This window comes from Ovis aries, chromosome 1 (assembly GCF_016772045.2).
Source record: "Ovis aries strain OAR_USU_Benz2616 breed Rambouillet chromosome 1, ARS-UI_Ramb_v3.0, whole genome shotgun sequence".
NCBI lineage: Eukaryota > Metazoa > Chordata > Mammalia > Artiodactyla > Bovidae > Ovis > Ovis aries.
This window is the reverse complement of record NC_056054.1, coordinates 155811424-155822653: the sequence shown is the minus strand read 5'-3', so window position 1 is coordinate 155822653 and position 11230 is coordinate 155811424. Positions and strand designations below refer to the sequence as shown.

The window sequence follows — 11230 nt, the reverse complement described above, 5'->3', positions numbered from 1 at the left end:
TCTGCTTTTGAATATACTGTCTAGATTGATCATAACTTTCCTTCCAAGGAGTAAGCATCTTTTAATTTCATGGCTGCAATCACCATCTTCAGTGATTTTGGAGCCCCCCAAAATAAAGTCTGACACTGTTTCCACTGTTTCTCCATCTATTTCCCATGAAGTGATGGGACCGGATGCCATGATCCTCGTTTTCTGAATGTTGAGATTTAAGCCAACTTTTTCACTCTCCTTTTCACTTTCATCAAGAGGCTTTTTAGTTCCTCTTATTTTCTGCCATAAGGGTGATATCATCTGCATATCTGAGGTTATTGATATTTCTCCTGGCAATATTGGTTCCAGCTTGTGCTTCTTCCAGCCTAGCATTTCTCATGGTGTACTCTGCATATAAGTTAAATAAGCAGGGTGACAATATACAGCCTTGACACACTCCTTTTCCTATTTGGAACCAGTCTGTTGTTCCATGTCCAGTACTAACTGTTGCTTCCTGACCTGCATACAGGTTTCTCAAGAGGCAGGTCAGGTGGTCTGGTATTCCCATCTCTTTCAGAAACTTCCACAGTTTATTGTGATCCACACAGTCAAAGGCTATGGCATAGTCAGTAAAGCAGAAAGAGATGTTTTTCTGGAACTCTCTTGCTTTTTCTATGATTCAGCGGATGTTGGCAATTTGGTCTTTGGTTCCTCTGCCTTTTCTAAAATCAGCTTGAATATCTGGAAGTTCATGGCTCACGTATTGCTGAAGCCTGCCTTGGAGAATTTCGAGCATTACTTTACTAGTTTGTGAGATGAGTGCAATTGTGCGGTAGTTTGAACATTCTTTGGCATTGCCTTTCTTTGGGATTGGAGTGAAAACTGACCATTTCCAGTCCTGTGGCCACTGCTGAATTTTACAAATATGCTGGTATATTGAGTGCAGCACTTTCACAACATCATCTTTCAGGAGTTAAAATAGCTCCACTGGAGTTCCATCACCTCCACTATGTTGTTCTTAGTGATGCTTCCTAAGGCCCACCTGACTTCACATTCCAGAATGTCTGGCTCTAGGTGAGTGATCACACCATCGTGATTATCTGGGTCATGAAGATCTTTCTTGTACACTTCTCCTGTGCATTCATGTCGCCTCTTCTTAATATCTTCTTCTTCTATTAGGTCCATACTATTTCTGTCCTTTATTGAGCCCATCTTTGCATGAAATGTTCCCTTGGTATCTCTAACTTTCTTGAAGAGATCTCTAGGCTTTCCCATTCTGTTGTTTGCCTCTATTTCTTTGCATTGATCACTGAGGAAGGCTTTCTTATCTCTCCTTGATATTCTGTGGCACTCTGCATTCAGATGCTTATACCTTTCCTTTTCTCCTTTGCTTTTCATGTCCCTTCTTTTCACAGCTATTTGTATGGCCTCCTCAGACAGCCATTTTGCTTTTTTGCATTTCTTTTCCATGGAGATGGTCTTGATCCCTGTCTTCTGTACAGTGTCATGAACCTCCATCCATAGTTCATCAGGCACTCTATCTATCAGATCTAGTCCCTTAAATCTATTTCTCACTTCCACTGTATAATCATAAGTGATTTGATTTAGGTCATACCTGAGTGGTCTAGTGGTGTTCCCTACTTTCTTTAATTTAAGTCTGAATTTGGCAATAAGGAGTTCATGCTCTGAGCCACAGTCAGCTCCTGGTCTTGTTTTTGCTGACTATATAGAGCTTTTCCATCTTTGGCTGCGAAGAATATAATCAATTTGATTTTGGTTTTGACAATCTGGTGATGTCCATGTGTAGAGTCTTCTCTTGTGTTGTTGGAAGAGGGTGTTTGCTATGACCAGTGTGTTCTCTTGGTGAAACTCTAATAGCCTTTGCCTTGCTTCATTCTGTACTCCAAGGCCAAATTTGCCTGTTACTCCAGGTGTTTCTTGACTTCCTACTTTTGCATTCCAGTCTCCTGTAATGAAAAGGACATCTTTTTTGTGTGTTAGTTCTAAAAGGTCTGGAGGTCTTCATAGAACTGTTCAACTTCAGCTTCTTCAGTGTTACTGGTTGGGACATAGGCTTGGATTACCGTGATATTGAATGGTTTGCCTTGGAAACAAACAGAGATCATTCTGTCATTTTTGAGATTGCATCCAAGTACTGCCTTTGGCTTCCCTGGTAGCTCAGAGGTTAAAGTGTCTGCCTGCAATGCGGGAGACCCAGGTTCAATCCCTGGCTTGGGAAGATCCTCTGGAGAAGGAAATGGCAACCCACTCCAGTATTCTTGCCTGGAGAATCCCATGGATGGAGGAGCCTGGTGAGCTACAGTCCACCGGGTCACAAAGAGTAGGACATGATTGCATGACTTCACTGCCTTTTGGACTCTTTTGTTGACCATGATGGCTACTCCATTTCTTCTTATTGATTCATGCCCACAGTAGTAGATATAATGGTCATCTGAGTTAAATTCACCCATTCCAGTCCATTTTCGTTCACTGATTCCTAGAATGTCCACGTTCACTCTTGCCATCTCCTGTTTGACCACTTTCAATTTGCCTTGATTCGTGGACCTAACATTCCAGATTCCTATGCAATATTGCTCTTTACAGCATTGGACCTTGCTTCTATCTCCAGTCACATCCACAACTGGGTGCTGTTTTTACTTTGGCTCTATCCCTTCATTCTTTTTGGAGTTATTTCTCCACTGATCTCTAGTAGAATATTGGGCACCTATGGACCTGGGGAGTTTTTCTTTTCAGTATTCTATCATTTTGCCTTTCATACTGTTCATGGGGTTCTCAAGGCAAGAATACTGAAGTGGTTTGCCATTCGCTTCTCCAGTGGACCACATTTGTCAGACCTCTCCACCATGACGCCCCTGTCCTGGGTGTCCCCACAGGGCATGGCTTACTTTCATTGATTTAGACAAGGCTGTGGTCCATGTGATCAGATTGACTAGTTTTCTGTGATTATGGTTTCAGTGTGTCTGTCCTCTGATGCCCTCTCGCAACACCTACAGTCTCACTTTGGTTTCTCTTACCTTGGATGAGGGGTATCTCCTCACAGCTGCTCCTCCTGACCTTGAACATGTAGTAGCTCCTCTTGGCCCTCCAGCACCCCACACAGCCACTGCTCCTTAGTTTATCTAATTAGAATGTAAAAAGCAAATTAGCAAAACTGTAGGATTTTGGATAGGGTCTGGATAGATTATATAAGGTAAAATGTCTTTGGACATCTAAAACAAAAGACTCAATAATGCTAAACATATTAAAGGAGACAATTTAAGGGTCTATACTGAAGTTAAAATAATCAAAACAATAAATAATTCCACTCACTTTGTACTGTGGATATAAGCAACTCGCGTTCTATGTTTATAAAAGAGGATGGCCAAACTAGAAACATTAAGGTAGTGAAACTAGAAAATCTTATCTGAAAATGGTCACCCAAGCAACAATCTAAGGGTCCTATGATGTCTAGCTTAGGGGCTGGTGCATGGGGATGACCCAGAGAGATGTTATGGGGAGGGAAGTAGGAGGGGGGTTCATGTTTGGGAACGCATGTAAGAATTAAAGATTTTAAAATTAAAATAAATAAATAAATAAATAAATAAATAAAATAAAATAAAAAAAAAAGAAAAGAAACATAGGGGCTCATGTCTCTTCAAATAACACAACATTCTTTGTTGAGATCAGAATTAGCAGTGATTAGTGAGTTTTACCACTTGATTACATGCTCTTAAGAGCACGTTCTATAATTATTTATACCTAGAACAGTGCTCCATACATACTCGTTAAGTAAACTAATATATGTTACAGAGAAGAAGCTAAAAATAAAGAGAAATGTCAAATTGCGAGTTGAAAGAGACTAGTAGTGCTCTGGCAGATGCTAAATTATCATTTACTAGGAACTTGAAGAGGAAATTCTTGATTTGGGAATGAGATAAAGATACATGATTTCTAACCCTTTGTTCAAATAATTTATTTTTCCTTTATAAAGAGGATGTTTCCTTGTCTTTAGAGAATATGATGGGTGAACACAAAAATAGGGATTTATGTTTCATCTAATTAGTTTGTTAAAACTTATGGTACTTCCATTTCTTACAAATTTGTTAGCTTGTCAACATATCAGTCATTGAATTCAGAACATTTTATCTTTTGATACAAGATTCTGTGTTTTGGATTTGTAGTAGTAATTACTACAAATTTGCAGTGGTAATTACTACAAATCCCTCGAACTGAAGGCTGTAAAAAACATACAATTACAATTTCATCTTCAGAGGAAGCCTGTCCAAGGATCTTGACTCTGGGAAATCATAAGCAATTGACTCTGTGATATCTGCAGATTGGTGCATTTAAAAGATGAGACTGAAAAATCAAGCAGAAGAAAGCCACAAAAATATTAAGGTAATAGTATCTATTACTAGTCTGAATTAATAAAATAAATTGTATTTAAATTTTTCTTCTGGTTTACATCAGGCATTTTTCTGTTTGAACTTTCAATATGCAATGCAATTGCTTTTCTTAAATAGTGTTCGTGTGCTTAGTCACTTAGTCACATCCAACTCTTTGCAACCCCGTGCACTGCAGCCCACCAGGCTCCACTGTCCCTGGGATTCTCCAGGCAAGAATACTGGAGTGGGTTGCCATGTCCTCCTCCAGGGGATCTCCTCGACCCAGGGATTGACCCAAGGTCTCCCTCATTGCAGGCAGATTCTTTAGCAACTAAGCTACCAGGGAAGCCTGAAACCCAGGGAGACCAGGGAAGCCTGTTATTCTCAAATAGTGGGTATCAATAACACATGACAAGTATCAGGCCATTTGAGAACATGATTTACACATCAGCTTTCAATCTATACAAATATATTATTTCATTAGGAAATGTGATTTAGTCTCATAGTTATCTGATTTATAAAATTCTACTACAAATCCTTCCAAGGAATGGTGTTGATAAATTAAGGTGACAAAATGACTTCATGGGGATCAGTTCTAAGGATAATAGAAAAAATAAGTGAAAAAAATTAGAGAAGTCATCTGTACATAAAGTTAATACATTCCAAAGGCAGACAGTTAACCCAAATGACAATGATGAATAGCTTACCTGATGTTTCATAATGTTATCTGCAATACTATACAAATAAGAATTTGTGTGTGTTTTTTTTTTTTTTTTGCTATTTCTTAACTTTAAGACTACCCAAAGAAAAGGGAAAGTTCATATATAATCTTATAAGAATAACTAATAAATGGGATGAGGAATAATCACTAATTATGCCACCAAGTGCCCCTTAGAACTTTCCAGTTTTCCATTTATAAATTTTTAACTATTGAACTCATTCATATCAGATTCCATACAGAGAAATCATATTATCTCTGCAATCTATAAAGCATGAAAGTTCATTAAAAATTTTTATTATAAAAAGTTTTTGTTTATTAAAAATTGTCAAAAAGTTTCACTGTCATTTCAAGATAACAGGTTGTAATTGGTGATACACAGACAATCTTTCAAAATCCTTTAAAACTCTTAGTATTTTGTTTTTGCTGTTCTTGTTGTTATTATCAGCTGACTCCATATAGAAATTTTATGTAAATTCTAAAAACAAAATGGTTATGGTGAGAAGTGAAGACAACAAAAAAATTAATCATATAAATAAAATAGGAGAAAAACATTTTATCAACATTTTATCAAACCTCAGTTTTCTTGATAAATATTTACTGGCTTAAAAGTTTCTCCTTAATTTGGATTCCCATTCAGAAAGGCATGTATTAGCTAATGGTACTTTGCAATTATGCTGTTAATTTTCAAAATGAATTAATATATAATCCCTCTGAATAATTAACAGATCATTTTATTTTAACATTTGATTCACAGAAACTATTCATCAACATATGACTCTTACTTGATAGTCTGAAAATGTGAGTTTTAAATTTCTAAAGGTAATCCTTATATCATTGAAAAGAATAGGCAGATGAAGAAAAACTCAATGATAATAGTTATTAATATAGCATACTGACATATTCTGGAGTTCTTTTTCTGAATATCTATATACCATTTAAAAATGGATTGATATATAAAAGATTATATATAGTAAAATAAAATGATAATTTAAACAAATTCCAAAATCAAAAGCATACATTTTCCTTGGTGGATTATTTCCACAGGAGTGTGTATTTTTAAAGAGGAAACATGTAGGAAAGTATACTTTATGAGCACTTTTGCCTTCTGATAATATATATTTTTAGTTTTCTCTCCAGCCATCTCTACTCTACCTTAGTTGTAGAAGGATACTCTTCCTGTCAAGATCATATTATGGATTCACAAAGAAATAACCCAAACTCCTACATAAATTTAGAGCAATAATGGATAAAATATATGTCAAAATATATTTTAAAAACATTACCATCGTCAAAAACAAGATAAAATAAACCTGTTTACCTAACACAGAATAGTGAGCAGAAGCCACAGATGTGTCTAACCTCAGTCTAGTAAAAAGACTGTTAAAATTATCTTATAAATGTAAAGGAGGAGAGCTAGACTCCCTGTGAAGAACTAAGGCTTTGGTAGACTCTCTCTGTCTACAAAAGTAGGTTAAATACTTACAATTGTTGTTTATGACTACTCCTAGCTTTGAACTACTGCTCAGGTAACAGGAAGACTGGGGAAAGCTACACGATCGGGAGCATGGTCAGGCCATGTAAGGGACATAGAGCTGAATCATTAATTCCACTACAAATGTTGCTGTTGTTGTTCAGTTGCTAAGTCATGTCTGACTCTTTATGACCCCATGGACTGCAGCATACCAGGCTTGTCTGTTCTCCACTATCTCCTGGAGCTTGCTCAAATTCATGTCCATTGAGTTCGGTGATGCTGTCCAACCATCTTATCTTCTGCCACCTCCTTCTCCTTTAACCTTCAACCTTTCCCAGCATCAGAGTCTTTTCCAATGAGGTGACTTTCTGCATCAGGTGGTCAGTTTTGGAGCTTCAGCTTCAGCATCAGTCCTTCCAATGAATATCCAAGGTTGATTTCTTTTAGGAATGACTGGCTTTGTTTCCTTGCTATCCAAGAGACTCTAAAGAGCCTTCTCCAGCGTTACAACTTGAAACATCAGTTCTTCAGTGGTCAACCTTCTTTATGGTCCAATTTTCTCATTTCTACATGACTACTGGAAAGACCATACCTGGAGAAGGAAATGGCAGCCCACTTCAGTATTTCTTGCTTGGAGAATCCCATGGACAGAGGAGCCTAGCGGGCTATGGCCCATGGGATCACAGAGTCAGACATGACTGACCAACTAACACTTTCATTTTCATATTTGTCTAGGTTTGTATTACTAATATAATCTCAGATTTTGAAAAGGAATATCTCACTTGCCAGGTGGAGTGAAGTATATACTTCTAGATATGAAGGGGATGTCATGATGTTGTAAAATTGGAGGAAAAGAGAGGGCTGGCACACAGAGTTCACTAGGCAGCCATGGGACAAAGAGGGTGCATAGGAATTCAACCACTCAGGGGCCAGAAACTAGACTTAGTCCACAAAAAGTTATCTGCTGCAGTGCAGTAGAAACTCACTAGAGGCTCAGCACCTGGGGATTTCCTGCATTTTAACTGCTGGCAGCTGTGACCCTAGAAGAAAAACAAGCAAAAACTAGAAACACCTATCTACTATGCCTTGTCATGTCTCTCTAGCACCTTCTGTTAGCTATTTCTCCTTTGCCATATGGACCAGCGTTAGATTCTGCACCCCAGAGGTGGCTAATAACAGACAAGCTCCTGGTAGAGGCACCTCAGCAAACTTCTTCACTATGACTTTGCACTGCAATTATGCCTTCTCCACAGTGTAGTTGCTCAGTCGTGACTGGTTCTTTGCAACCCTATGGACTGTAGATCTTCAGACTTCTCCAGCCATGGTTTTCTCCAGGCAATAATACTGGAGTGGGTTGCCATGCCCTTCTCCAGGGGATCTTCCTGATCCAAGGATCAAACCTGGCTCCCACACTGCAGGCAGCATTTCCGCCTTGTAGGACTTCTACTTCCAAGAATATTTCTTCCTTGGTATTCTTCCTCAGCCCTAGAAATAGTAGCTGCTCCCTGTCTATTACTCCTTAAAACTTAGAATCCTCTTTTATTTATTTAAATAATTACTAATCCATTTTCCCAGCTAATACTGCCTTATACTTAATTTTCTGTATTCAAATTTCTAGTAACATTGCCATCGTTCACTTTGTTTTATATATAAGCATTTAAGCATACTATACACACACACATTGTATACAAACTTTATATATAAGCTGCTGCTGCTGCTGCTGCTGCTGCTGCTAAGTCGCTTCAGTCGTGTCTGACTCTGTGCGACCCCACAGACGGTAGCCCACCAGGCTCCCCTGTCCCTGGGGTTCTCCAGGCAAGAACACTGGAGTGGGTTGCCATTTCCTTCTCCAATACATGAAAGTGAAAGTGAAGCTGCTCAGTCATGTACGACTCTTCGTGACCCTATGGACTACAGCCTACCAGGCTCCTCTGTCCATGGGATTTTCCAGGCAGAGTACTGGAGTAGGTTGCCATTGCCTTCTCTGATATATATAAGCACGTATAATCAAATATATTGTTGCTATTATTGATTTGAAAGAGCTTTTGTCTGTTAGATTAAGGACCAGTTCAGTTCACTTCATTTCAGTCGCTCAGTCGTGTCCAACTCTTTGCGACCCCATGAATCGCAGCACGCCAGGCTTCCCAGTCCATCACCAACTCCCGGAGTTCACTCAGACTCACATCCATTGAGTCAGTGATGCCATCCAGCCATCTCATCCTCTGTCGTCCCTTCTCCTTCTGCCCCCAATCCCTCCCACCATCAGAGTCTTTAACAATGAGTCAGCTCTTCGCATGAGGTGGCCAAAGTACTGGAGTTTTAGCTTTAGCATCATTCCTTTCAAAGAACACCCAGGACTGATTTCCTTTAGATTGGACTGGTTGGATCTCCTTGTGGTCCAAGGGACTCTCAAGAATCTTCTCCAACACCACAGTTCAAAAGCATCAATTCTTCGGCGCTCAGCTTTCTTCACAGTCCAACTCTCACATCCATACATGACTACTGGAAAAACCATAGCCTTGACTAGATGGACCTTTGCTGGCAAAGTAATGTCTCTGCTTTTGAATATACTGTCTAGATTGGTCATAACTTTCCTTCCAAGGAGTAAGCATCTTAATTTTATGGCTGCAATCACCATCTGCAGTGATTTTGGAACCCAGAAAAATAAAATCTGCCACTGTTTCTCCATCTATTTCCCATGAAGTGATGGGACCGGATGCCATGATCTTCTTTTTCTGTATGTTGAGCTTTAAGCCAACTTTTTCACTCTCCTTTTCACTTTCATCAAGAGGCTTTTTAGTTCCTCCTATTTTCTGCCATAAGGGTGGTATCATCTGCATATCTGAGGTTATTGATATTTCTCCTGGCAATATTGGTTCCAGCTTGTGCTTCTTCCAGCCCAGCATTTCTGATGATGTATTCTGCATATAAGTTAAATAAGCAGGGTGACAATATACAGCCTTGGCGTACTCCTTTTCCTATTTGGAACCAGTCTGTTCCATGTCCAGTTCTGTGAAAGTGCTGCACTCAATATCAGCAAATATGGAAAACTCAGCAGTGGCCACAAGACTGGAAAAGGTCAGTTTTCATTCCAATCCCAAAGAAAGGCAATGCCAAAGAATGCTCAAAGTACCACACAATTGCACTCATCTCACATGTTAGTAAAGTAATGCTCAAAATTCTCCAAGCCAGGCTTCAGCAATATGTGAACCGTGAACTTCCAGATGTTCAAGCTGGTTTTCAAAAAGGCAGAGGAACCAGAGATCAAATTGCCAACACCCGCTGGATCATCAAAAAAGCAAGAGAGTCTCAGAACTACATCTATTTCTGCTTTATTGAATATGCCAAAGCCTTTGATTGTGTGGATCACAATAAACTGTGGAAAATTCTGAAAGAGATGGGAATACCAGACCACCTGACTTGCCTCTTTAGATTAAGAATAAGAAAACTAAAATATTTAATTTTACACTAATTTATTCCTTCTTATGTAGATCTAAGTTTCTGACCTATATTATTTTTCTTCTTTCTGCTGCTGCTGCTACTGCTAAGTCGCTTTAGTCATGTCTGACTCTGTGTGATCCCATAGACGGCAGCCCACCAGGCTCCCCTGTCCCTGGGATTCTCCAGGCAAGAACACTGGAGTGGGTTGCCATTTCCTTCTCCAATGCATTAAAGTGAAAAGTGAAAGTGAAGTCGCTCAGTCGTGTCTGACTCTAGTGACCCCATGAACTGCAGCCCACCAGGCTCCTCCATCCATGGGATTTTCCAGGCAGAGGTACTGGAGTGGGGTGCCATGATATATTAATCACAGTTGTTTTAACTTCCCAGTTTGATTATATTAACAGCTCTGCCATGTCTGGCTCTGGCACTTGCTCTGCCTCTTCAAATTGTGTTTATTACTGTTTTCATTCTACTTTCTTATAAGCCAAACATGATGCTTCAGGTAAAGAAACTGCTGTTAGTAGGCCTTTAGTAATATTATTGGAGAAGGGAATGGCAACCCACTTCAGTATTCTGTCCTGGAGAATCCCATAGACAGAGGAGTCTGGTGGGTTATGGCCCATGGGGCTACAAAGAGTCAGACATGACTGAGTACATGGCCTGGGCATGGCAATAATGTTAAAGGGAGGTGTCTAGGGTGGAGAGTGTTGTGTGACCCTACTATGATCATATGTTCTATGATCTGATTAGGTCTCAGCTTTCTAATGAGCCTATGCTCTCATTAGAAGTGTTTCCCAGTATTTTATCCTCACCTAGGTGGGACAAGAAGGCTAAAATTGGCTGGAGGTGAGTTTTTCCCTCTTCCACTTGCAAGGATAGAGCCAGCTGAGATTGGTTATTTCCCTTCCCCCAGGTCAATTAGGCTTTGATTCAGGTTTACTTCAGTTCAGTCGCTCAGTTGTGTCTGACTCCTTGTGACCCCATGGACTGCAGCACGCCAGGCCTCCCTGTCCATCACCAACTCCCGGAGCTTACTCAAACTCATTCCATTGAGTTGGTGATGCCATCGAACTCTCTCATCCTCTGTCATCCCCTTATCCTGCCTTCAATTTTTCCCAACATCAGGGTCTTTTCCAATGAGTCAGTTCTCTGCATCAGATGACCCAAGTATTGGAGTTTCAGCCTCAACATCAGTCCTTCCAATGAATATTCAGGGCTGATTTCCTTTAGGATAAACTAGTT

General features: G+C 39.6%; 1 non-coding gene across 1 annotated transcript; it reads left to right on the top strand.

The window, feature by feature from the left end:
* The first annotated feature begins 2137 nt into the window (after positions 1-2137).
* Positions 2138-2209, top strand: TRNAC-GCA (transfer RNA cysteine (anticodon GCA)). Its single transcript has one exon. It is a non-coding gene; the product is annotated as a tRNA-Cys (tRNA).
* The last annotated feature ends 9021 nt before the right edge of the window (positions 2210-11230 follow it).